Source organism: Protopterus annectens, chromosome 7.part0 (genome assembly GCF_019279795.1).
Source record: "Protopterus annectens isolate FY-2018-M chromosome 7.part0, PAN1.0, whole genome shotgun sequence".
In the NCBI taxonomy this organism is placed as follows: Eukaryota; Metazoa; Chordata; order Ceratodontiformes; family Protopteridae; genus Protopterus; species Protopterus annectens.
Genome location: NC_056739.1, coordinates 224,035,760 through 224,063,182, shown reverse-complemented (window position 1 = coordinate 224,063,182; position 27,423 = coordinate 224,035,760). Strand labels below are relative to the sequence as shown.

At 46.6% G+C, this 27,423-nt stretch overlaps 1 protein-coding gene across 1 annotated transcript in view; it reads right to left on the bottom strand.

The window, feature by feature from the left end:
* Positions 1–27,423, bottom strand: part of TRIM33 (tripartite motif containing 33) — a gene marked incomplete in the record, with an annotated part of 2,559,229 nt that overhangs the window by 1,297,942 nt on the left and 1,233,864 nt on the right.

Genomic DNA, 27,423 nt, shown 5'->3' with positions numbered 1-27,423 from the left:
GATGGATAGCCCTCGGCAGGCCCGAATACCAGAGTAAAGATTGACCTCCCTCCTGTATCAGCTGCAGGTCCCCTCGTCAGTGGAATAAATTAAGGCAGCCGACGCCATTAAATCAGTTTTTCTTGCCCCAACCTATAGAAGGCCTGAGGAATGACAACCTGGGGGATTGCCCATAGGTATAGATTGGCATGAAGGAAACAGAGAAATAAGAGGGGGAAGGAGGGAGGGAAAAAATGACTGCAACAGTGAATAAAATCTACATTTATGCTAAGGATACACAACTGTACTATGTTCTCAGTGTTTCACTGTTGCAGTCATCACTTGTGAGAAAATTCCCAAAACTGAAGATAGAAGGGAAGGAACAGAACAACATGCTTGCACTGCACTAACTAGGACCTAGCATGCCCTGCAGGACTGCAGAAACAAAGCCTGTCAGTGTTTTGGAGAAGAGAGGCAAGTGGTAGTGTTTGGTGAAGGTGTGGACAGAAGTCCAAGTGGCAGCTTCGAGGATGTCCTTGGTAGGGACGCCCCTGAGGAAGGCAGTGGAAGTAGATGCTACCCTAGTGGAATGGCTTCGGACAGGCTTGGGAGGAATTTTTCCATGGAAATGGTAGCAGAACTGGATACATTTGGATATACATTTAGAAAAGGTCTGCTTGGAAATATGTTTACCCTCTGTCCCTGAAGCAAAGCTTACCAGGAGCTAGTCAGTCTTTCTGAGACACTTCGTTCTATCTAGATAATATCCAAGTTGTCTGTGTACATCCAGTGAATGGAGGGTTCTTTCCCTCCATTTTGAGGGTTAGGAAAAATGGTGGGAAGCTATTTTGCCTGATTCAATGTTACATCAGATACCACCATAGGCATAAAAGAGGGGTTAAGTTCTAAGAAACACCCTTTCTGCATGGAAGATAATGAAAGGTTCAATGGCCATGACAGCCTGCAACTTGGAAACCTTCCTACCTGAGGTTATGGGCAGCAGGAAAGCGGTCTTCCAAGAGAGGTGTTTTAGCTCTGAGGCAGCTGGTTCAAAGGGGGGTAAGGTCAATTTTTCCAAAACATAGTTCAGGTCACAGGCAGGGGTGGGTGGCCTTCTAGGTGGCCTGATGTGAGATACCACTCTAATTATTTTAGCAGGGGGTGGGAGAAAGTACAGTTGTGTACACTTGCCATTAATGGAAATGTTCGAGTGTATTCACTGTTGCAGTCATCACCTATGGGTTTATCCCTACTGTGGTAGCCCCCGGCTGGCCCAAATACAAGAGTAAATGTTTTTCTGCGTCGGCCGCAGTCACCTGTAGTCTGACGTCAGGTCGTCAGTGCTATAAAGCAAGGCAGTCGACGTCATTACATCAGTTTTTCTTGCCCTAACCCGTCAGAAGCTCAAGGAAATAAGGTAAAGTGGTCTCGGAGGCTAAAAGCCACCGTGGGAACCTTATATCGCCCCTAGGGGAAGAGGATATAAGGCGGATGGAGGGAGGGAAACCAGGACTGCAACAGTGAATACACTCAAACATCTATATTTATGGTAAGTGTACACAACTGTACTATGTTCCTCGTGTTTCACAGTTGCAGTCATCACCTGTGGGATAATTCCCAAAGCTGAGGGGAGGGGTGGAAGGACAGGTTAGAGCCTTAGGAATGGGTCAGCAAGCCCTACAGAGGCAAACCCTGCCCTAGACTTAGGGAAGATAGGTAGCTGGTAATGCTTTGTAAAGGTATGGACAGAGGTCCAGGTGGCAGCTTCCAAGATGTCCTGGGGTGGGGGGGGGACTCCTCTGAGGAATGCAGTGGAAGCGGAGGCTGTCCTAGTGGAATGGGTACAAATAGACTTAAGGAGGGAGGGTTCCCATGAAGTCTGTAGCAGAAATGGATACAGTGTGATATCCATTTGGAAATGGTTTGCTTGGAAATGGGCTTCCCCTCTGCCCCTGGGGCAAAGCTGAGAAGCAGCTGGTCTGTTTTTCAGAAGGGTTTAGCATGGTCCAGACAGTATCTGAGTTGTCTTTGCATGTCTAGCGAGTGCAGATTTCTTTCCCCCTTGATTTGAGGGTTGGGAAAGAAGGTGGATAGGTGTATGGCCTGGTTGAGGTCACATCAGATACCACCTTGGGCATAAAGGAGGTGTCAGCCCTCAGGAAGACCCAGTCTGCATGGAAAATGATGAAGGGCTCAACAGCCATGAGGGCCTGAAGTTCTGAAACCCATCTGGCTGAGGTGTTAGGTAATAGGATGGCGGTCTTCCAGGAGAGGTATTTCAATTCTGTTGAAGCAGCAGGTTCGAAAGGAGGTATGATTAGTGTTTCTAAAACATAATTCAGATCCCAGGCAGGAGTTGGAGGCCTTCTGGGAGGTCTGATATTAGAAGCCCCTCTGAAGAATTGTTTAATTAAAGGATGAGAGGAGAAAGGTGGGGCTGAATAGTAATGGGCTAAAATGGCTGAAGCATGGATTTTAATAGAAAAGAAGGAGAGGCCACTTTTGAGCAACTCAGCTAGGTAATCCAAGATAAGAGGAATGGAAGGATGTGAGGTATTGGCCCCTCTGGACTGGCTCCAGGAGCAGAATCTTTTCCATTTCACTGCTTAAGATTTTCTGGTGCTAGGCCTTCTGGCCTCTGGGATCATGTCTAGGACCTCTTTGCTTAACAAGTTGTTGGCTCTTAAAGTATAAGCCATGTTGAAAAAGAGAGTCTGCGGGTCTGGGTGCAGTATTCCCCCCTCAACCTAGATCAAGAGTTCCGGGATCAGGGGAAGCTGCTTAAGGGGCTGCAAGGACAGGCTGCGCAGTAAAGGGTGCCAATGTTGTCTGGGCCATTGTGGAGCAATGAGGATGGCCTTTGGTCTCTCCTCCCTTATTTTGATCAGTACACTGACAATAAGAGACAGAGGAGGGAACCCGTACACAAAGAGGGAGTTCCAGGGGAAGGTCAAGGCATCCACCTTCCACCCTAGAAGGTGATACTCCCTGGTACAGAACTTTTGCAGCTGGTGGTTGAGGTGCGAAGAACAGAGATCCACCTCTGGAGTCCCCTACTCCTGAGTGATTTGCAGAAAGATTTCCCTGTGGAGCTGCCATTCGTGGGGTTTCCAGCAAGTTCTTGCTTAGGTGGTCTGCCAGGGTGTTGTTGCTCCTGGTAGGTATTGGGCAATTAGGTGTAGACCCATGGAGGCAGCTGTCAGCCAGAGGTTCATGGCTAGGCTGCACAGACGGTAAGCTTGGATCTCCCCCTGTTTGTTGATATACCACATTACTGTGGTCTTGTCTGTTTTTATAAGGAGAACCCCTGGGCTGCCATGGGGTTTGAAGGATATCAGAGCCTTTTGTACTGCCATCATTTCTTTCTGACTGATGTGTAAGGAAAGGTGCTGGGCATCCCAAAGACCTTGGGGGCACCTGCCTGCTAGGTCTGCGCCCCAAGCAATGTCTGAGGCGTCGGTGGTGATGGTCTGGTCGGTAGGGCGTAGGATGAAGGGAAAAACCTTTTTCTTAGTACAGGCCTCTGCCCACCAGAGAAACTCGGCCCTTATACATGGGATCAGAGGGAGAGAGGTCGCTAGAGACAGAGTGCTGACACCAAAGGTTCTATAGATACCACTGAAGTTTTCTCATGTGAAGCCTGGCAAGAGGAATTAGAAGAATGCAAAATGCTATGTATCCCAGGGCTTGCAGGAACTTCCTCGCAGTGAGGTGACTTCTGGAAGACAGCTGGGTAAATTAGAGGCAGGAAGCACAGCTTTTCTGGGGACAGGAAGGCCGTTTGGGATGTTGTGGCTAGCAGAGCTCCCAAGAAAATGGTCTTCCTGGTAGGAGTTTGCTTTGATTTTTTTCTCGCTGATGGAGAACCCTAGGGAAGTTGGGAGGGATTTGACAAAGAGAAAGTCCTGCAGCAGCTTTTCTTTGCACTCTGCCTGAATGAGGCAGTCATCCAGGTAAGAGTAAATCTGTATATTTCTCTGTCTGCAAAATGCTATGGCCGGGGCTAAGCATTTGGTGAATACTCTAGGTGCAATGGATAAGTCAAAGGGCAGCGCAGAAAACTTAAAGTGTTTTGATCCTACATTGAAGCGCAGGGATTTCCTGCAGGATTCCCTTATGGGGATGTGGAGGTAGGCATCTTTTAGGTCTAGGTTCACTAGCCACGCATTTTTTGTCAGCATAGGAAGCAACTGCGGCAAAGTTAGCATTATGAATCTGGGGACCACCAGGGAGGTGTTTAGAATGGATAAATACAGGATGGGGCGCCAAGTGCCCTCTTTTCTGGGAACAAGTAATAGTCCAGAATAAAAGCCTTTGCCCGTTTGATCTGAGGGGACAGGTTCTAATGCCCCCTGGGATATGAGTTTGGACCCATTTCAATGCCTCTGCTCACTGATTTGGAGGCAAGTTAGGGCACCCTCTTCGAATTGTGAGTTCGCTGAAACAGAATTTGTATCCCTGAGAAATGATCTTTAATAAATCAATGGTACTTTGTTACAGAAAGCCAATATTCTATGAAGAGGGTGAGCCTTCCTTCTAGCTTTTGGTGAGTGAAGGGAAGGCAGAGGGGAGGGGGAGTCATTGTGAGTTTTTGCCGTAAAAGGGTGGCTTAGAACTCCCTGCCTTTGGGGTGGATGTTGTCCACTGTTTGCTTCTCTGCTGGCCCTGGGATAGGGGCCTGAATGGTCTGTCCTTGCGGGGCTTACCTAGGCCCTGTCTGCTAGGTGCAGGGAAAGACCAGTGCTTACAGGGAAAGTTACTGGTGAACCTGGGAGGTTGAACCCGAAAGAAATCTTTTACTGTTTGCATAGATTTTGCTTGGTCTTCCATCTTTTTAAGCACCTCTTCTGCTTTTACTCCAAACAAGTGCTCCTTATCCAGGGGGTGCATCAATAAGTTTAGACTTGACATTATCAGGGAAAAGTTTGTTCCTTCAGCCATGCTTGTCTCCTAATGACAGATCCTGACACTGATGTCCTGCTAGAGGCTTCTAGGATGTCATATCCACACTGTAATGGCTGCTTGACCACTTGACAAGCAGAGTGCAGTAAATCTGCTAACTCTTGAATTGGCAGAGTCAGGAAAGGTAGAAATCTTTTGTTTGAATAGTTCCAAAGTGTGTTGCGGCTATTTTAATGTATGAAACTGACAAATGAGTGCTCTGATAGCTAAAGGTTGCAGAGGTATATACTTTTTTAACCCAATATGTCCAGAGCTCTGGAGTCCTTGTCAGAAGGAACAGGATTCTTGGCAAAACTAGTCTTAGCTCCTTTAGGTCCCTGAGTAATGACCTCTGCGCCTGCAGCAAGATTTCTGTACCGGTATTTGTGAGAATCCGGTACTCTAAGATTTCTCAGGTTTACTGGGAGCAGTTGGGAGGGTGTCAGGGACCAAGCTGGATTAATGGAAAACATCACCCCCCACTTCTAATATATGGAGGATGGTCAAGGGTCTGTGCCGAGGCAGATACAGAAACTATCAGTCTTTTCTTAAACTGGGGAAGTTCTGAGATTCCCGCTGGAAATGTTCCCTGAGGGTGTGAAGGGTTTCCCAAAAGGAAAGGTCCTCTGGAGGGGAGAAAGAAGGGATGGATTCCTCTGCATTTGAATCTTCATAAGCAGTCAGAGGTTGCGATTACTCTTCAAAATCTGAATAGTCAGAATCCTCAGAATCCTGTCCTGTCAATTTCTGGAGTAGGGTGCCTTTTCCTTTTAGACGTTGTGGCCTGTCTACCCCGGATAAGGGACATGAGATTCTTCGCCATTTTAAGCATTTGTGCTTGGGGTGGTGGAGCAGAAGTAAAATGGTGACTAGAAGCAGATTTTCTAGGAGTGGCCTAGCATCTAGGCCTGAGAGAGCCGGTAGTCAGATGACAAGACTTTTTTGTGTAGATTCGGTATTGCAAACGGCCTCCTCGGAAGCCGGTGCCTGCGTTGCGGCTCCAGACTCAACCAAGGCAGAGACAGCCAAAAACTCAGAAGACGAAGATTTCTGCGGCATACCAGACTTCGAAAGGGTCTCGGTAGAGGCCTGCATAGATATCGAATCGGGCATCAGGGGCTTCGAAAGCACCTCACTGAATTCCAGAGAAATGACGACTGCTTAGCGGTAGAGTCATCGGAAGGCTTAGCCTTGTGTGGTCTGTCTCTATCTTTATCTCTGCATTTTTTCAGAATGTCCACAGATTGTTGGCTAATGGACGTCATATCACATTGCAAAGACAGAACACGTAAATAACAGTCTACAATTACAGCTCCACAGCGAATGGTTCTCGTATTAAAGAGGGCACAGAACCGGCAAAAGGGGACATCGTGTTCTGGGCCTAAACAAGTGAGCAGTAAGAATGCAAGTCTCTGTGTGGGATCTATTTTCCACAGGCAAGACAATTAACTTTTTCGGACATCGGTTAGTGCAAGAAAAAATGTTCCCCAACGGGGTACTTAGCTTTAGACGTTTTCAACTGAAATTCAAACTCCGGTAGCGACCGACCAGTACTCATGCGAACTGCTTCTGCTACGGGCTCCATGGCAAGAAAGGTTGATGTAATGACATCGGCTGCCTTGCTTTATAGCACTGATGACCTAATGTCAGACTACAGACGACTGCAGCTGATGCAGAAAAACATTGACTCTGGTATTTGGGCTGACTGAGAGCTACCACAGCAGGGATAAACCACAGGTGCTGACTGCAACAGTGAAACACAAAGAACATCAAAGATTGCTTGGTATGGGAATGGGCAGAGATAGCTGAGGCATGAGTTTTAATGGAAGAGTAAGATGATAGTTTTTGCACTAGCTCTACCAGGTAGTATAGAATCAGAGAGAGAGAGAGAGATGCAAGGGAGCTGCTTGTACCCTTAGTATGGCACCAGGCGTTGAATCTTTCCATTTCTGCCAAGTAAGATTTCCTGGTGCTGGGCCTCCTTAATTATACCCATAACCTGTTTGCTCAACGGTGGGCTGGTATCCACCTCTGGGGTATAAGCCAGGTGGACAGCTTGAGAGTTAGCAGATTGGGATGCAGTACTAACCCTTTTTCTGGGGTTAGAAGCCCTTCGGTGAGAGGCAGGTTCCTGGGCAGCTCCTTGTTCAGGCTGAGTAGCAAGAGGTACCAATGTTGTCTGGGCCAATTTGGAGAAATATGTAGAGTCTTTGGCTCTTTCTTCCTTATCTTTAGCAGTACGCTTGGGATCACTGGCAAGGGGGGGGGGGGTATGCGTAGACAAACAGGTTGCCTCAGTGGAAGGAGAGAGCATCCACCTACCAGGATTCTGGGTGGAAATCCCTGGTAAAGTTCTGGTCTAAAGTACAGTTGTGTACACTTAGCATAAATGTAGATGTTTGAGTGTATTCACGGTTGCAGTCATCACACTTGGGTTACCTGCCTGCAGGTAGCCCTCAGTCAGCCCGAATACCAGATACTTAGTATTTCTGCGTCGGATGCGGTCACTCCAGGACTGACGTCAGGTCGTCAGGGGTATAAAAACAAAGAGCCGAGGTCATTACATCACTTTTTCCTTGCCCCAAATGTCAGGAGCTCTCCAAATAGGGAGCCACATTATGATGGGGAAAACATCACCAATAAAAATAAATACCAATACCTCAGGGTGAGTAAAGCAATAGAGAGGAAAAAGAGAAAAAAACAGGGGGCTGGAGAGAGGGAAACCATGACTGCAATAGTGAATACACGAACATCTACATCTATGGTAGTGTACACAACTGTACTATGTTCTTCATTTTTCACTGCTGCAGTCCTCAAACTTGGGTAGATTCCCAAAGCTGAAGAAAGGTTTAGGCAGTCAAAAATAGTTTGGGATGGCTAGTATGCCTTGCAGGACTACTGTAGCAAAACCTGCCCTGGATTTCGAAAAGATACGCAGGTGGTAATGCTTGGTGAAGGTGTGTAACAGAACTCCAGATAGTAGCTTCCGGGACGTCTCTGGTAGGGAATCCCCTGCAAAATGCTGTAGCGGTAGATGCTGCCCTAGTGGAATGTGTTCTGACCCCCTGAGGGATTGGTTTCTCGTGGTGCTTGTAGCAGAAATGGATGCAGTGTGCTATCCATTTGGAAATAGTTTGTTTTGAAATGGCCCTGCCCTATGCCCCTGTTGCAAAGCTGACTAGTAACTGGTCAGATTTTCTGAAGGGCTCAGTCCTTATCCAGGTAGAATCTGAGCTCTCTGTGCACGTCCAAGGAGTGCAGGATCCTTTCCCCTTTATTTTGAGGATTAGGGAAGAAGGTTGGCAAACGGATGAATTGGTTGAAAGCCACACTGGACACCACTTTAGGCATAAAGGAATGGTTAGTCCTGAGGGAAACCCTGTCAGCATGGAAAATAATGAAGGGCTCCACAGCCATCAGTGTTTGTAGCTCAGACACTCTTCTAGCTGAAGTGATTGTTAGAAGCAAGGCTGTTTCCCAAGAGAGGAATTTTAACTGCTGATGCAGCAGGTTCGGGGGGGAGGGAGGGGTGAGCTTTTCCAGTACAAAGTTAAGGTCCTGGCAGGGGTGGGTGCTCTCCTTGGTTGCCTTAAATTATTTGCCCCTCTCAGGAACTGTTTGATAAAAGGGTGCGAGAAGCGAGGTGGCTCAGTGTTGTAATGAGCAGAAATGGCTGAGGCATGCATCTTAATGGAGGAGATGGACAGGCCCTGGTGGAGTAGACCTGCTAAGTAATCCAGGATTAGAGGCAGGCAGGGCAGTGTTGCGTCCTCTCCTTTAGATAAAATCCATGAGCAAAACCTTTTCCACTTATCAGCATAGGACTTTCTTGTGCTGGGCCCTTCTGTCTTCAAGAATGATGTACAGCACCTGCTTGCTTAGGGTTGCTGGGGGAGAATTCAAGGAATAAGCCAGGCTTCAAGATTTAGGGTTTGCAGTTGTGGGTGCAAAATCTGTTCCTTCTGCTCAGAGAGGAGGACTGGTTTCTGGCAGAAGTGCCAAGGTGGCAATGGTGTCAGACCGTGCAGGAGTGGGTACCATTGCTGACGTGACCAATCCAGGGAAATCAGAATTGTCCTTGGTCTGCCTTGTTTTATCTTGAGAGAAGGGGCAGAGGGGGAAAGGCATAGATTGAGAGATTCACCCACTGAAAAGATAGGGCCATCCACTTTCCAGGCCCTGTTGTGAGGAGTCTTGGTGCAGAATTTGTTGAGCTGGGGGTTGTAGGGGGAGGACAAGAGATCCACCTCTGGGTTCCCCCATCTCTGAATCAGAAGGCTTAAGGTGCTAGGCTCCAACTGCCACTTGTGGGGGGTCTAGGAGACTTCTGCTTAAGTCATCTGCCAGTGAGTTTTGTTTGCATGGCAGGAACTGAGCTTGCAGATGGACTTGAATGTCCAAGGCCGTGTTCCACAGAGCCATGGCTAACCTGCAGAGTGGGTAGGAATGGGTTCCCCCCCTGCTTGTTGATGTACCACATAACTGTGGTGTTGTCTGTTTTTATTAGCAGTTGTCCAGGAAGGAGTAGGGACCTGAAAGCTGTCAGTGCATTTTGTACAGCTAGCATCTCTTTTTGGTTGATGTGCAGATGAAATTGACTTGGGCTCCAGTGGCCCTGAATACATTTGCCATCCATGTGTGCCCCTCAGGCATAGTCTGATGCGTCTGTGGTTAGGGTCTGGGTGGCGTGGGGCTGAGTCAAATGCAGTCCCTTGTTGTAGTTGCATGCTTATGCCCACCAAAGGAACTCTTGTCCTTAGACAGGGTATGATAGGAATGACAGGTTCCAGGTCCTGAGAATGTTGGCACTAAAGACTTTTTAAGTACCGCTGAAGTTTCCTCATATGCAATCTTGCATACTGAATTAGCAAGTACACGAGGCCATGAACCCTAGGGCTTGCAGTATTTTTCTTGCAGATAGCTGGGTTCTGGTGGCCATTTTTTTGAAGAAGTCTGTCAGATGGACTTATTTTTCTGAAGTGAGGAATGCCATCTGGGAAATTGTGTCCAAGCTTGCACCCCAGGAATATAATCTTTTGACTGGGTACCAGTTTTGATTTCTTTTCATTGATGGTGTACCCCAAGGAAGTAAGAAGGCTTTTCACAAATGTCAGATTCTGCAGCAGCAATACCTGACTGTCTGCCTGAATCAGGCAGACGTCCAAGTAAGGGTAAATTTGGCTATTTCTCTGCCAGCAGTTTGCAATGGCTGGAGCCAGGCATTTTGTGAATACTCTGGGCATAGTAGATAAGCCAAAAGGAAGTGCAGAGAACTGATAATACATAGATCCTGCCCTGAAACGTACATATTTCCTGCATGGCTACCTTACGGGGATGTGTAGATAGGCTTCTTTTAAGTGTCTGGTGACTAACCAGGCATCCTTGGCTAGCATGAGAAGAAGTTGCTGCAGGGTAAGCATTTTGAATTTTGGTACCACCAGGAAGGTGTTGAGAACTGAAAGATCCAGGATTGGGCGCCAAGAGCCCTCTTTCCTAGGTACCAAGAAAAGTCTGGAGTAGAATCCTTGACCCCTCTCTGTTCTACAGGAATTGGCTGAATTGCTCTAAAAATGAGCAGGAAAGTACTTGGCTTTGAGCCTCTGTTCACTGATTTGGAGAAAGATCTGGGAACCCTCTTAGGGTTGGCAGTGAATGGAAATAGAATTTGTACCCCTGAGATGAAATGTTGGGGGACCCACCAGTCCTGAGTGATAGACATCCAGTTATTTGCATGCAGGGCACGTTTTCATCCTAGGGGCACAAGCAGTTGGGCAGGACTGGGAAGTGGAGTAATTAAGTCATTGTGAACTTTTTCTGTAAGGAAGCTTACCACTACCTGCTTTAGGGATGGGGGCACTCCATTGCTTAGATCTCTGCATACCCTGAGACTGTAGTCTGGGTGGTCTGTTTACCCTGGGTCTGGTCTGAGAAGGCCTGGAAAGGACCAGTGTTTGGAATGGCAATGCCTACTGAATTTAGGGGTTGCACTTGCAAAATTCTAGACAGTTTGCACAGACTTAGCTTTTTCTTCCATCTTTTTAAGAACCTATTCTGCTTTGGTGACAAACAAACTGTCCTTATTCAAAGGAGCATCTAGTAACTTTGATTTGACATGGTCTGGCAAGGTCTGCTCCTTCAGCCAAGCATGTCTTTCTCAGTACAGAGCGCCAGTGACTGCTGCCTGGCAAGATGCTTGAGGGTGTCAATGTCACACTGAAAGCATGCTTGCTGACTTGGCTTACAGAGTGCATAATATCCTGCAATTCTTTATTTTCTGCACAGTCTGAAAAGGTTGCCACTTTTTGTTTAATGAGTTCCATAATATGTTGCTGGTACTTCAGCATGTGAAACTGGTAATTCAATGCCCTAACAAGCAAGAGTTGCAGAGGTATATACCTTCTTAACCCATCTGTCCAAAGCTCTGAAATCCCTGTCCGAAGGGGTGGGATTCTTGGCTGTAGTAGCCTTGATACCTTTAGGCCACTGGGAAATGATCTCTGGGTCAACAGTAGGATTACTGAAAAAGAATTTGAGAGAGTCAGGTACTCTCTGTAGTACCCGTCTGGTTTCCTAGGGGCAGGAGGTAAATTGTCAGGAGTTAGACTGGATTCCATAAAAAACATCATCCACAACATCCAGGACAGGGAGGCATTGCTAAAGGTCTGTGCTGAGGCAACTCTAGAAATTCTGAGAGTCTCTTTTAGGACTGAGGATAGTCTTGGTATTCCCAGTGGAAATGCTCTCTAAAGGTATGCAAGTCTGGAGGAGAGGCAGAAGGAATGGATTCCTCTGCATCCAAACCCTCATAAGCAGATAAGGGCATGTCTTCATAATCAGAAATCTCACCAAGTCATTGGACTCCTGGTCTGCAGAAGCTGAAGGGGACTGAACTCTGTCTCTTAGCAGAGGAGGGCTGACTTCACCTAATCAACTTAAGGTCTTCAGCCATTCTAAGCATTTGCTTTTGTGGCATGGGAGCAGGGGCATGTGTTTTGGTTGTTGGTTTTCTAGGTGTAGTGCTTACTCTGGGCCTAAGAAACTCTGTAATTTTGGTTAAAAAAGTCGTTGGTTTGTGCCGAACATCAGTTGAGAGAAGAACTGCCTCAGAAGCCGGTGCCTGCTCAGTGGCTCTGGACCCATCCAAGGTAGAGACATCCGCAGGTTCCATAGTCGGAGAAGAGTCTTGCGGCATACAAATCCATCCAAATGGATCTCTGTAGAGGCCTGCGAATCCATTAAAGTGGGCATCAGGGGCTGCAAAGTTGCCTCATTGAGTACCAGTGGACTGGCGCCTAGCTTAACGGAAGTGTCGTCTGCAGTTTTGGACCTATGCAGTCTCTGTCTTTATCCTTACATTTTTTCGGAATATCGGTAGGTGGATGGCTTACCGAAGCCATTTCGGAGTACGGAGATAGACAGTGAAAGAATTTAGCAACAAAGAGAGCCCGAAGATGAATGGTTTGGGCATTAAACAAGGCACAAAACAGACAGCGAAGGACGTCGTGGTCTGGGACTAAACAGGTGATGCAGTAAGAATGAAAATCTGTGTGAGGTAATTGCTTTCCACAGGCAAGACAATTGTTAACTTTTTCTGACATCGATTAGAGCAAGAAAAAGGTTCCCAACGGGGTACTTGGCTTTAGAAGACTTAAGGATTATTTAATTCATAAACAAAAATTCAGTTAGTGGCTGACCAGCACTTGCAAACTGCTTCTGCTTCCGGCTCCTCGGCAAGAAAGACTGATGTAATGGCATCGGCTGCCTGTTTTTATACCCCTGACAACCGGATGTCAGTCCTGGAGCGACAGCATCCGATGCAGAAATACTAAGTCTCTGGTATTCGGGCCGACTGAGGGCTACCTGCAGGCAGATAACCCAAATGTGATGACTGCAACAGTGAAACATGGAGAACATCTGCATGTTCTCTAAGGATGCAAAAAGATTTTCCTCTGGGGTCCCTCAAATTTGGGTGATGTAGAGAAAGATGATCTTCCAAAGCTGCCATTCGTGGAGGTCCAGGACACTTCTGCTGAGGTGGTCTGCTAGGGTGTTGTGCTTCACTGGGATGTATTGGACTATCAGATGAAAGCCCATTATCGAGGCAGTATGCCGGAGAAACATGGCTAGACGACAAAGCGGGTAGGAAGGGCCAAGGGCTATACTCACTGTCCCCCCTGCTTGTTGATGTACCACATCACTGTGTTATTGTCTGTTTTAAGGAGGAGCACCCCTGGCTTCAGGTGGCTCTTTAAGGCTGTGATAGCCCTGAGTACTGCCATTACTTCCTTCAGGCTGATGTGCAGGTATAGTCTCTGAGGTCCCAGGTGCCTTGGGTGCACGTCTCCTGTGAGTGCCCCCCAGGCGACATCGGAGGCACCCGTGGTGATATTCTGGCCATGGAGAAGGATTAGAAAAGGTAGGCTCTTGCTCAGGGTACAGACTTCAGTCCACCACAGGAGTTCCCCTCTTAAGCAGGGAATCAGAGCAAGTTGTAGCTCCAGAGACTGTTTACACCATAGGTTTTTAGATACCATTGTAGTTTTCACATGTGTAGTCTGGCCAAGGGCACCAACAAGATGCAGGATGCCATGTACCGGAGAGCTTGCAGGAACATCTTTGCTGTGAGGTGTGTTCTTTGTGCCAATTGGGAGATGTATTGGAGCAGAAAACTGTTTTTCTGGACAGAGGAAGGCTCTTTGGGTGGAAGTGTCCAGGGCAGCTCCTAAGAAGGTTATCTGTCTCGTGGCCTGGAAATGGGATTTTTCCTTGTTGATGGTAAATCCCAGAGAGGTAGGGAGTGTATGGAAAAAGTTGAGGTCTTGCAGAAGCCTTTCCCTGCCGTCTGCCTGGATGAGACAGTCGTCCATATAAGGGCAAATTTGGATGTTTTTCTGCCTGCAGAAGGCAATGACAGGGCCATGCACTTGTGAAAAAGTACAGTTTTGTACCTACCATAAATGTAGATGTCAGATAGGTATGCATCTGCAGTCATCACATATGGGTTGTCCTGCCTCAGGCAGCCCTTCAGTCGGCCGGATTCCAAAGTCTGGGTCCGGCGTCAGCTGATGTCGCCCTTTTCCCGACGTCACAACGCCTGGGGTATAAAAGCGTCAGCCGACGCCATCTTCCTCAGTTTTTCTTGCCCCAGATGCCAGGTGCCCTCTAGGAAGGCTAAATTTGGAAAAATGCAATAAAAATCCAAACATTTGCAAAAATATATATATAGATATAGATATATATATATATTTATATATATTTATATATATATGTATAAACAAATACACCATAATAGATCCCCCAGCTAGCTAATAGAGAGGTAAGCACCCAAGGAGTACCACAGAGGGGAAGGAGGGAGGGTAAACCTGACTGCAGATGCATACCTATCGGACATCTACATTTATGGTAGGTACAAAACTGTACTATGTCCTTCAAGGATGCATCTGCAGTCATCACATATGGGTAGAATACCACAGCCAATCTGGGGGTGGAGGTACTAGGAAAAGGATGGTGTAGCTAAGATACCTTGCAGGACAGCCGTAGCAAAGCCTGCTCTGGATCTGGAATATAAAGGTAAATTGTAATGCTTGGCAAATGTATGCACGGAGCTCCATGTGGTAGCTTCTAAAATGTCTTTTGTAGCCACCCCTCTTAAGAAGGCTGTGGAGGTGGCTGTGGCTCTCGTAGAATGAGGTCTAATGTTAGCTGGTACAGTCTTTCCATGAAATGAGTAACAAAAGCGGATGCAATTTCCTACCCATTTTGAAATTGTCCGTTTGGAAATTGCTTTTCCTTGAGTACCAGCAGCATATGCTACCAGCAGCTGGTCAGTTTTTCTGAAACCTTTAGTTCTGTCCAAGTAGTAGCGCAACTGTCTGTGAATGTCCAGGGTGTGCAGCAGTTTCTCCCCTTTGTTTTGTGGATTTGGGAAGAAGGTAGGCAAATGAATGGCTTGATTCAATGAAACCCTGGATACCACCTTTGGCATAAAGGTAGGATTAGTTCTTAATGAAACTCTATCCTGATGGAAAATAATAAATGGCTGAACTGCCATCAGGGCCTGCAATTCCGAAACTCTTCTTGCTGAGGTTATTGTCAGGAGGAAAGCAGTCTTCCATGAGAGGTACTGTAGATCTGCAGATGCTGCTGGTTCAAATGGAGGCAGTGTTAGCTTTTCCAACACGTAGTTAAGGTCCCAGGCAGGTAGAGGCGGTTTCCTAGGAGGTTTGATGTTTTTGATTCCTCTTAGAAACTGTCTTAGGAGAGGATGAGAAAAGACAGGAGGATCAGTATTGTACTCTGCTGAAATTGCTGAAGCATCAATCTTAATAGAAGAGTAAGACAGTCCATTGTGGAACATTTCTGTCAAATATTCCAGGATATGTGCCATGTTCATCATTATCGCATCTAGGCCCTTTGTGGTGTTCCAGATGAGAAATCTTTTCCACTTTGCTGAATATGCCTTCCTTGTGGAAAGGCGGCGAGCTTCCAGAATAATATTCTTTACTCTCTGGGATAGCTTATCCTGAGGAGGAGTCAAGGTATTCTCCACGCTGTTAGTTGCAATGTTTTCAGGTTGGAATGTAGAGTTTTGTATCTGTGCTGTGTCAGTAGAAGTGGCCATAGAGGTAGGGGCCATGGCTTCGTACGTGACATGCTCCTTAGCAGTGGGTACCAGTGTTGTCTTGGCCAGTCCGGAGCTATCAGGATCACTTTTGGCTGCTCTACCCTGATCTGCAGTAACACCTTAGTCATTGATGGAATAGGAGGAAATGCATACACTGTCAGATTTCTCCAGCTGAAAGAGAGGGCGTCCACCTTCCACGCTTGTGGGTGGTATGTCCTTGAGCAGAATTTCTTTAGATGATTGTGGGGGGATGCAAATAGATCTATGTCCGGGCTCCCCCAAGACTGTGTTATCTGTTGGAAAATGTCTGGGTGCAGCATCCATTCGTGTGCATCCATGATATTTCTGCTTAAGCTGTCCGCCAGTGTATTGTCCTTCCCTGGCACAAACTGAGCTTGTAGCTGTATATTGAGTTTCAAGGAAAGATCCCATATATTCATTGCCAGTCTGCACAGAGGGTAAGAATGGGTACCTCCTTGCTTGTTTATGTACCACATAACTGTGGTGTTGTCTGTCCTTAGCAGATGGCCTTGATGCAGAAAGAGTTTGAAGGCCTCGATTGCATGCATCACTGCTAGCATTTCTTTTTGATTTATGTGCATGCGTAGCTCTTTTCGTGACCACTGTCCTTGGATACCTCTGCCCTCCATGTGTGCTCCCCAACCTAGGTCTGAAGCGTCTGTTGTAATAGTTTGGGAGGTTTTTGGCTTTGTGAAGGGCAGCCTCTCTGTTGGACTGGCTGGCCTGAGCCCACCACAGAAATTCCTTGTGAAGGCATGGAATGAGTGGGATTAAAGTTTCCAAACTGTGACTGTGCTGAGTCCATAAACTCCTTAGGTTCCACTGTAGCTTTCTCATATGCAGCCTTGCTTGTGGAATCAAAAGAATACAGGATGCCATGTAACCCAGGGCCTGCAGGATTTTCCTTGCAGTCAGCTGAGTTTGTCTTGTCAGATTCTTGAAGTAATCCGGTAGTTGACTTTGTTTTTCTTCTGTGAGATAAGCCATTTGGGTGGTTGTATCTAGATCCGCACCCAGAAAGGTTATTCTTTGGGATGGAACAAGTCTTGATTTGTGCATGTTGACTGTATATCCCAAGGCCTGTAGAGATTGATGGCATAATTTAAGTCCTTTATAAGAGTTTGTTGGTTGTCCGCTTGTATAAGGCAGTCGTCCAGATATGGGTAGATTTGAATCCCCTGGAGTCTGCAGTGTGCTATTACTGATGCCAGGCATTTCGTGAATACTCTGGGTGCAGTAGATAAGCCAAAGGGCAATGCTGAGAATTGATAATGCTCTGACCCTGCAAGAAATCTGAGGTATCTTCTGCAACTTTGTCTGATAGGGACATGCAGGTATGCCTCCTTGAGGTCTAGAGTAACCAGCCAAGACCCCTTGCCCAGCATGGGAAGGAGTTGCTGTAGTCAGCATTTTGAATTTTGGCACAATGAGATAAGTATTCAGTACAGACAAGTCGAGAATAGATCTCCATTGATGCTCTTTCCTTGGAACAAGGAATAGTCTGGAGTAAAATCATTGGCCTTGTTCTGAAATAGGAACTTTTTCTATGGCTTTCATTTGTAGTAAATTTGAGATTTCTTTCAAAGCCTCTGTCCTTTGATTTGGTGGCAGACGTGGTATGCCTTTTCTTTTTGGCAATGTGTGGAAATGGAACCTGTATCCGTTGTCTATTATTTGGAGTGTCCATTTGTCTCTTGTAATGTTGTGCCAGTTTCTTGAGAATAAAGAAAGCTTTCCGCCCAAAGGTGCTTCTAATTGAGCCCTGGTTGGCGGAGTCAAAGCAGAGTCATTGAGTTTGTCCTTGTGCAGCAGTTGCAGATCCTGAACTGCCTGTCTGGATTGGAGGTTGCCATTGACGGCCTCTGTAGGAGCTCCTAGCTTGACCTCTACACCTCTGGCACGCCTGTTTCTGCCCCTTTGAAATCTTTCTGTGTCCGGAAAGGACCAATTCTTGGAAGGCCAGTTTCTGCTGAATCTAGGCGGTTGGACTTGAAGAAAATCCTTAACTGTTTGTACAGATTTTGCCTTTTCCTCAAATTTCTTTAGGACGTCTTGAGCAGTGGAACCAAACAACTTTTGTTTTTCCAGTGGAGCATCCAAAAGCTTAGCTTTAACATGTTCTGGCAGATTTTGTTCCTTCAGCCAAGCATGCCTGCGTATGACAACACCTGTCATTGATGACCTACATGAAGCTTCCAATGCATCATAACCACACTGCAAGAAATGGTTGCTAACCTGCTGGGAATTATGTACCAGATCGTGAAGGGATTTACGGTCAAGGGGTTCAGAAGAAGACAATTTCTTATGCATTTCTTCTAACAAATACTCTTGATACTGTATCATGTGAAATTGACAATTTAATGCCCTCATAGCAAGAGTGGCAGAAGTATACACTTTTTTACCCCATCTCTCTAATGACCTGGACTCCTTTGCAGAGGGGAGTGGGTTCTTAGTAGTAACAGCTGCAACCCCTTTAGGGCCCTGTGAAATAGTTTCAGGGTCAGCAGAGTGGGCCTTATAAAGAAAATTGTGTGTCCGGGACCCTGTAATACCTATCAGGCTTAACAGGGGCCGGAGGCAGAGTGTCAGGGGTCATACTAGAGTCAGAATATACATCATCAATCACATTTAAAACAGGAGGAATAGCCAAAGGTCTATGCTGAGGTAAATGAAGAAAAGTTCTCAGTCTTTTTCTGGAATCAGAATATTCCTGGCCCTGACATTTGAAATGCTCTCTCATAGTGTGAAGGGTCTCCCCAAAGGAAAGCTCTTCAGGAGGGGAGGCTGAGGGAATACATTCCTCTGCATCCGAATCCTCGTAGGCCGAATAAGCCTCCTCCTGGTAGTCTGAGTGATCCGAGCCAACAGAGGCCTCCTCTGAGGAAAGGGGATCAGGGGAATCCATCCTGGGCCTTTTGTCTAGAGGGGGTTGGGAGCCCCTGTCCGGATGAGGCTGAGAGCCCCTAATTAAGGAGATCAGGTCCTCTGCTAAAGTTAAAATCTGTGAACTAGAAGAAGGTCCCTGAGGAATAACTCTGGGAGGCATGGCTTTAGTATGTTTTGCAGCTTTAGCCCTGGTGAAGGCCTTAATAGACATGGATGCAGGAGGCCTGGCTGCACCACGTGCTGGTGTAGCTTTATCTAAAGGTATGGTGTCGGAAGATTCCAATACACCAGTTTCGGAAGGCAATTCTGTAACCGACTCTGTAGGAGCCTCCGGGACCGAGGCTGTCTGTTGTATTATTTCAGGGTTCGGAAGTTCCAAGGACTCGGTATCAGCCGAGACCAAGATACTCGCGGTAGGCCTAGCCGCAGTTTCAGCGGAAACCGCAGCCCGCGTGTCGGTCCTTGTCTTTCCGTTTCTTAATTAAATGTGATGTCGGGGTTTCCGACAGCATTTTGTAAGCAAAACTATCCCCAAAAAACTCTTCTGCGAACTCCGACCGATGTCTAAGAGTGCGTCGGTTGAAGGAAGCGCAAGCAGAGCAGGCCGAGACGTCGTGGTCTGGGCCTAAGCAAGGAAGACAATAAGAGTGGAAATCCTTATGAGGTATTTGTTTCCCACAAGTTAAACAATTATTAACTTTTTCTGACATCAGCTGAGGCAAGAAAGAGTCCCCAACGGGGTACTTAGCTTTTGAAGTCTTCGGATAGCGAAATTACAGGAGCTGGCCGACCGGCACTTGCGAACTGCTTCTGCTTCGGGCACCACGCGGCAAGAAAGACTGAGGAAGATGGCGTTGGGTGACGCTTTCATACCCCAGGCGTTGTGACGTCGGGGAAAGGGCGACATCAGCCGACGCCGGACCCAGACTTTGGAATCCGGCCGACCGAAGGGCTGCCTGAGGCAGGACAACCCATATGTGATGACTGCAGATGCATCCTTGAAGGACATCCCTGGGAATAGTAGATAAGCCAAAGGGCAGAGCAGAGAAAGTACAGTTGTGTACACTTACCATAAATGTAGATGTTTGAGTGTATTCACTGTTGCAGTCATCAATTTTGTGTTATCTGCTTGCAGTAGCCCTCAGTCGGCCTGATTAACAAAGTCTTGGGTCCTGCGTCGGTTGCTGTCCCTTCTTCCATGAAGTCAGGTCGTCAGGGTATAAAACATGCAGCCGATGCCATTACATCAGTTTTTCTTGCCCCAGATGTCAGGTGCCCCCTTAATGGGAAGCAATTAAATCTATAAATATACAAGGTTATGCCTCCAACAAAAAAGCAAATACACCAAAAAGCCTTTGAAGATAGTAAAGGAGAGTAGAGGTATATCCAAAAAAGAAAAATAAGGGAGCTGGAGGGAGGGTAACCAGGACTGCAATAGTGAATACACTCAAACATCTACATTTATGGTGAGTGTACACAACTGTACTATGTTCTTCATGTTTCACTTTTGGGTAGATTCCCAAAGCTAAGGATGGGAGGAGGAATTTAACCAGAATTAGGACCAGCTAAAAGGCCGTGCAAGACTGCAGTGGCAAAACCAACTCTAGATTTAGAGAAAATTGGCAGATGGTAATGCTTGGTGAAAGTATGTACAGAACTCCAAGTAGCAGCTTCTAGGATGTCCCTGGTAGGGATGCCTCCGAGAAAGGCGGTAGATGCAGCCCTGGTAGAGTGAGGTCTGATCCCCTGTGGGATAGGTTTTCCATGGTGTTTGTAGCAAAAAAAGAATGCAATGGCCTATCCATTTGGAAATGGTTTGCTTTGAATTAGCCTTTCCCTCTGCCCCTGCAGCAAATGCCACCAGCAGTTGATCAGATTTCCTTTGAGGTTTAGTTCTGTCCAAGTAGAATCTAAGCTGTCTGTGCACATCTAAAGAGTGCAGTATCCGTTCCACTTTGTTCTGTGGGTTAGGAAAGTAGGTTGGCAAATGTATGGACTGATTAAAGGCCACAATGGATACCACCTTGGGCATGAAAGAGGGATTGGTCCTGAGGGACACCCTGTCTGCATGAAAGATGATGAAAGGCTCCATTGCCTGTAATTCAGATACCCTTCTTGCTGAAGCGATTGCTAAAAGAAAAGCTGTTTTCCAAGAAAGGAATTTTAAGTCTGCAGTGGCAGCTGGCTCGAAAGAAGCAAGGGTGCGCTTTTCCAATACAAAGTTGAGGTCCCAGGTTGGAGTTGGAGCTCTCCTGAGTGGTTGTACATTTTGGCCCCCCGAAGAACTGCTTAAGCAGCGGATGAGAGAAGGGGGTGGTTCTGTGTCATAATGAGCCGAGATGGCTGAGGCATGAATTTTGATGGAGGAGAAAGACAGGCCCTTATGAAGCATCTCAGTTAAGTATTGTAAGATCTGAGGTAAATTGGGCACTGTTGTGCTCATCCCTTGAGAATGGTTCCAGGCACAGAATCTTTTCCATTTTTCAGCGCAAGACTTTCTGGAACTAGGCCTCCTTGCCTCTAAAATGATATCCATCACTGGTTTACTGAGGGATGGTAAAGGAGAAATTATGTAATTAGCCAGGCTGCTAGATTCAGTGTTTGAAGTTGAGGATGCAGAATTGGTTCTCCTGCTGAGACAAGAGAGTAGCAGTCTGAGGCAGGTGCCATGGGGCCCACAGTGACACTGCACAAGAGGGGGGGTACACCAGTGTTGGTGTGGCCAGTCTGGTGCAATCAAAAACGTCCTTGGTTTGTCTTGTTTGATCTATAGTAGTACTTTGGAGAGCAGAGGCAGAGGAGGAAAGGCATAAACTGATAGGTTTTTCCAGCTGAAGGACAGAGCATCCACTTTCCAAGCTTGTTTGTGGGGAGTCCCTGTGCAGAATTAGTCCAACTGATAGTTTTGGGGGGAGGCAAACGGGTTTATATCTGGGCTCCTATATTTGCTTGTCAACATGTTGAAAATCCTTGGTTCCAATTTCCACTTGTGTGGGTCCATGAGGTTTCTGCTTAGTTCGTCTGCCAGTGTATTTAGTTTTCCTGGCAGGAATTGAGCTTATAAATGTATACTTGATAACTCAGGGCTGTGTTCCACTACGCCATGGCTAGTCTACAGAGTGGGTAAGAATGTGCACGCCGCTGCTTATGTACCACATAACAGTGGCGTTGTCCATCTTTATCATTAATTGTCCTGGAAGAATGTGGTCCTTGAAGGCTGTCAGAGCATTCCGTACAGCTAACATTTTTGATTGATATGCAGGTGCATTTGACTTGGGTTCCATTTGCCCTGAATGCACTTCCCTGCCAGGTGTGCCGCCCATGCATAGTCTGATGCATTTGTTAATGTTTGGGCGGTAGAGGGTAGAGTGAATGGTAGTCACCTGTTTTGGTGGCAGGCCTCTGCCCACCAAAGGAATTCTAGGAGTAGGCAAGGTATGATAGGAATCATTGCCTCTAGATCCTGTGAATGTTGACACCATAGGTTTTTGAGATACCATTGCAGTTTCCTCATATGCAGCCTTACATATGGAATTAGAAGAATGCAGGAGGCCATGAACTCCAAGGCTTGCAGTATTTGCCTTGCAGATAACTGGGTTTTTGTGGCCACTTGTTTGAAGTAGTTTGTCAAATGAATCCGTTTCTCTGGCGTGAGGAAAGTCATCTGGGAAGTTGTATTCAAGCTTGCTCCCAAGAATATAATTTGTTGACAGTTGTGATTTCTTTTCATTTATGGTGTACCCCAGACAAGTCTGTATTCTTTGAGTAAAGGCCAGATGATCCAAAAGTATGTCCTGGCTTTCTGCCTGAGTTAGACAATCGTCCAGATATGGGTATATTTGAATATTTCTTTGCCTGCAGAAAGCAATGACTGGAGCTAGGCATTTTGTGAATACCCTGGGCGCAGTAGATAAGCCAAAGGTCAGTGGAGAGAAATGATAGTGCATGTAGCCTGCTTTGAAGTGTAGGTATTCTCTGCAAGACCCCCTGATAGGGATGTGCAGGTATGCTTCTTTAAGTCTAGTGTTGCCAACCATGCATCTTTGCCTAGCATAGGAAGCAGCTGGTGAAGAGTCAGCATCTTGAATCACCAGAAATGTATTTAGAGTAGAAAGGTCCAGGATAGGACGCCATGTAGTGTCTTTGCTGGGTACCAGGAAAAGTCTCGAATAGAATCCTTGTCCCTTTTCCTCTTCTGGTACCAACTGAATAGCCCCCATGCTTAAGAGAGAGTATTTGATTTTGGGCCTCTGCCCACTGATTTGGGGGTAGATCTGGCCACCCACTTGGTGTTGTTAAGGTGTGGAAGTGAAATCTGTATCCTTGGGACACTATATTTAAAACGCATTTGTCTTGGGCAATGAGTTCCCAGTTTTTGGCCTGCAGACCAATCTTTCTGCCTAAAGAAGCATTCAGTTGGGAAGTGCTTGGAAGTTTTAAAAGCAAGTCATTCAGACTGTTTTCCATGGGGGGGGGGGGGGGGTCTTACTACTCCCTGATTTGGGTGCGGAAAACCCCCACTGCTTAGTCTTGTGTGTCCCCTGGGACTGAAACCTGGGGTTTCTGCTATGTCTGGGTTTGGCTTGAGAAGACCTTGAAGAGACTGGAAAGGACCAATTCTTAGAGGGCCAATGCCTACTAAATCTAGGAGGCTGAACTTATAAGAAATCTTTTAACAGTTTGCATAGATTTAGCTTTATCTTCCATCTTTTTCAGAACTTCCTCAGCCTTGTTGCCAAACAGGCGGTCCTGGTTTAAGGGAGCATCCAACAATTTAGCTTTAACATGATCAGGTAAAGATTGCTCCTTAAGCCAAGCATGCCTTCTGAGCACAGAACCAGTAACAGCAGCCCTGCAAGAGGCCTCTAAAGAATAAAATCCACATTGCAAAGTACGTTTTCCAGCCTGCTCAGCAGAATGCATTAAATCCTGTAATTCATTACTTTCCGCAGTCAGAAATCAATATCATTTTCTGTTTAAGCAATCCAATAACATGTTGCTGATATTTTAACATATGAAACTGGCAGTTTAAAGCCCTAATGGCCAAAGTTGCGGAAGTGTACACCTTCTTACCCAATCTATCCAGCACCCTGGAGTCTCTATCAGAAGCGGTAGGATTTTTAGCAGTCGAAGCCTTAATGCCCTTGGGTCCCTGTGAAATAGTATCTGGATCCACAGTAGGGTTTTTAAAAAGGAACTTGTGTGAATCAGGAACCCTGTAATATGTGTCAGGTTTTGTTGGAGCAGGAGGCAAGGAATCAGGGGCCAAACTAGATTCCGAAAAAGCATCATCAACCATGTCTAGTACTGGAGAAATAGCTAAAGGCCTATGCTGAGGCAGGAGTAAGAAATCCCTATGCCTCTTTTTGTGAATCAGAAAAATCCTGGCTTTCCCAGTGGAAATGCTCCCTTAGAGTATGTAAGGTTTCACCAAAAGAAAAATCCTCTGGAGGGGAAGCAGAGGGGATATAGCCCTCTGCATCAGAATCCTCATAAGTAGATAAGGGCAAATCCAGATCATCAGAAGAATCAGAATCCTGGTCAAAAGATTCATAAACAACTTCAGTCCTAGGTCTCTTGGTAGGGGGTGGCTGGCTTCCCCAGATTAGAGTTATAAGATCTTCAGACGTTCTTATCATTTGTTTTTTAGGCATAGAGGCCTGAGCATGCAGCCTGGGTGTCGGGTTTTTAGGCATGGTTCGAGATTTAAGCCTAAAAGAAGGCGGCGTCTGTTTAATATGCAAGTCCGTAGGCCTGAATACACCCCCAGAAGCTGGTGCCTGCACAGCGGCTCTGGACCCATCCAAGGTAGAGACATCCGCAGGTTCCATGGTTGAAGCATCTTGTGGCATACCAGACTCTGAATGGGTCTCAGTAGAGTCCTGCGAATCAGAAGTAGCAGGTATCAGAGGCTGCGAAAGCGCCTCATTGAGTACCGGCTAACTGGCAACTGGCTTAGGAGAAGCGTCGTCGGCAGTTTTGGAACTCTGTGGCCTGTTTGTCTTTATCCTTGCGTTTTTTCAGAATCCCAGTAATCGGATGGCTAACCGATGACATTTCTGGATAATTAAACCAAGAACCAAAATATTTTGAGGCAAAAATATACAGACGGATAGTGCGCTGATTAAATAAAGCACACAACTAACAGCATGGTACGTTGTGGTCAGGGCCTAGGCAAAGAGTTCAGTACGAATGAAAACTTTGAGGTATTTCCTTCCCACAAGTAATGCATTTATTAACTTTTACTGACATCAGTAAGGAGCAAGAAAAAGTTTCCCCAACAGGGTACTTAGCTTTAGTTGAAGACTTCGGTTCTGAAACTCGAAAACGAAAACTTCAGGAGTCGGCCGACCGGCACTTGCGAACTGCTTCTGCTTCGGGCACCGCGCGGCAAGAAAGACTGATGTAATGGCACCGGCTGCATGTTTTTTACCCCTGACGACATGGAAGATGGGACAGCAACCGACACAGGACCCAAGACATAACCCAAAAGTGATGACTGCAACAGTGAAACATGAAGAACATTTGAAAGTGTTGTGAGCCTGCCCTGAAGCAAAGGAACCTTCTGCAGGATTACCTTACAGGGATATGGAGGTAGGCATTCCTTTAGGTCTAGGGTGACTATCCAGGCATTTGGAGTCTGCATGGGCAAGTGTTTTTGGAGAGTAAGCATTCTGAATTTTGGCACTAGCAGGGAAAGCTTTCGTGTGGATACATCCAGAATAGGGTGCCAATACCCTCTTTCCTGGGTACCAGGAACAATATTGAATAAAACCCTTTTTCCGGCTTATTCCTGGGGTACAGGCTTTCACTGCTCCTCGAGTACAGAGCTTCTGAATTTGGCAGAGAGCCTCTGCCCACTGATTTTCTGGTATGTCTTGAGTACCCAGTTAAGTTTGTGTTCTTTTTCAAAGAGAATATGTATCCTTGGGAAATAATTTTTAGGACCCACTGATCTTTTGTGATGGATTACCAGTTTAACATGATCAGGCAGAGGTTGCTCTTTCAGCCATGCATGTCTCCTAATGACTGACCCTGCAACAGCAGCTCTGCTAGAGGCTTGTAGGGCATTGTATCTGCAGTGGAGGAAATGCTTTGCCACTTGACAGCTGGAGTGTAAGAGTTACTCTAGCTCTCTGGAATTTGAAATGTCAGGCATTGAAGACATTTTCTGCTTTAATAGTTCCAGCGTAGGTCACTGATATTTTAGTATATGGAACTGCCCGTTAAGACCTCTGATAGCTAAAGCAGTATATATCTTTTTACCCCATATGTCTAAGGCTCTGATAAATCCTTGTCAGAAGGAATTGGGGTTTTGGAGGAACTAGCCCTAGCCCCTTTGGGTCCCTGGGTGATTACCTCTGGGTCGGCTGCAGGGTTTTTGAATTGGTATTTGTGGGTGTCTGGCACCCTGTTGTACCTGTCTGGCTTCCTAGGTGCAGGAGGCAGGGTATCAGGTGTGAGGCTAGACTCCATAAAGACAGTCAACCACATCCAAAATGGGAGGAATGGCTAGGGGCTAAAGATGGGGTAGGGTCCAGAAATTCTCAGCCTCTTCTTAGACTGGGGGTAGTCCTCAGCTTCCCAATGGAAGTGTTCCTTGAGGGTGTGTAAGGTCTATCCAAATGATAGGTCCTCAGGGGGGGAAGCAGATGGGATGGATTCCTCTGCATCAGAATCCTCAAAAGTGGCAAGAGGCTGCTGTTCATAGTCAAAGTCCAAAAAGTCTGATTCTTCAGTGTAAGGTTCTAAGAGAATCTCTGGGGAAAGGTCCCTTTTTCTTTTGGCTGGGGAAGTCTGGTTACCTCTGATGTGTGATTAGATCCTCAGCCATCTTAAGAAGCGGTCATGACAGAGCAGGCTAGGCCGGCGGTAGATGGTGACTAAGAATTGTTTTTCTTGGAGTGGCCTTGCTTTTAGGCCTCAATGCTTCAATGGGCCCAAGTGTGGCTGCGGCCGTCAGTGTGGCCAGTCTTTGTATGGCGTCAGTTATCTGAAAGGACGACTCAGAAGCTAGTGCCTGCAGAGCAGCTCCGGACCCAACTGCGGGGCCAACAACTGAAAACTCGGCAGGTGTAGTCTGATCTGGCGGCGTGCCGAACTCCGAATGGGTCTCGGTAGAGGCCAGCGATGGTTGTACGGCAGTCTTCAGGGGCTGCGTAGGCGCCTCACTGAATTCTGCTGTGCTAGTGGCTGACTTCAGGTAAAAATTGTCTGAAGACCTAACTTTTTGTGGTCTGTCCCTTTCTTTGCCTTTCCTCTTGTTGGGGATATCCATTGGATGCTGACCAACGGACGTCATTTCGTACTGCGGACTGTTTTTGAAATGTATAGATACAAATTCTGCTCTACGGTGGATGGTCCTACTGTTAAAAAGAGCGCAGAACCAACATCCGAGGAGGTCGTGGTCTGGGCCTAAACAGGATACACACAGATATTATGGAAGTCTTGGTGTGGTATTTGTTTTCCACAGTAGAGACAATTATTTACTTTTTTGGACATCGGTTACTGAAAGAAAAAGATCCCCAACAAGGTGCTTAGTTTTAGTTTAGTTTCTACTTCACTCTGGCAGCGGCAAACTGACACACATGCAAACCGCTTCTGCTTCGAGCTCCACAGTAAGAAAGACTGATGTAATGGCATCGGCTTCCTTGCTTTACACCACTGACGATCTGACATCAGTCCGTGGCGACTTGCCACCAACACAGGAGGGACAACCTTTACTCTGGTATTCAGGCTGGTCAAGGGCTACCCCAGCAGGGATAACTCACAAATGATGACTGCAACAGTGAAACATGAAGTATATCCAGTGTTGCCATGGCTAGAAGGGAGTCACCCACAAGATTTTTGGTGCGTCCTTCCTGATTTTCAGTAAGACCTTTTGGATAAGTGGGAAGGGTGGAAGAGCGTATAGAAACAGTCCCTTCCATGGAACGCTGAAGGCATCTACCCTCCAGGCAAGTGGAAAGTGA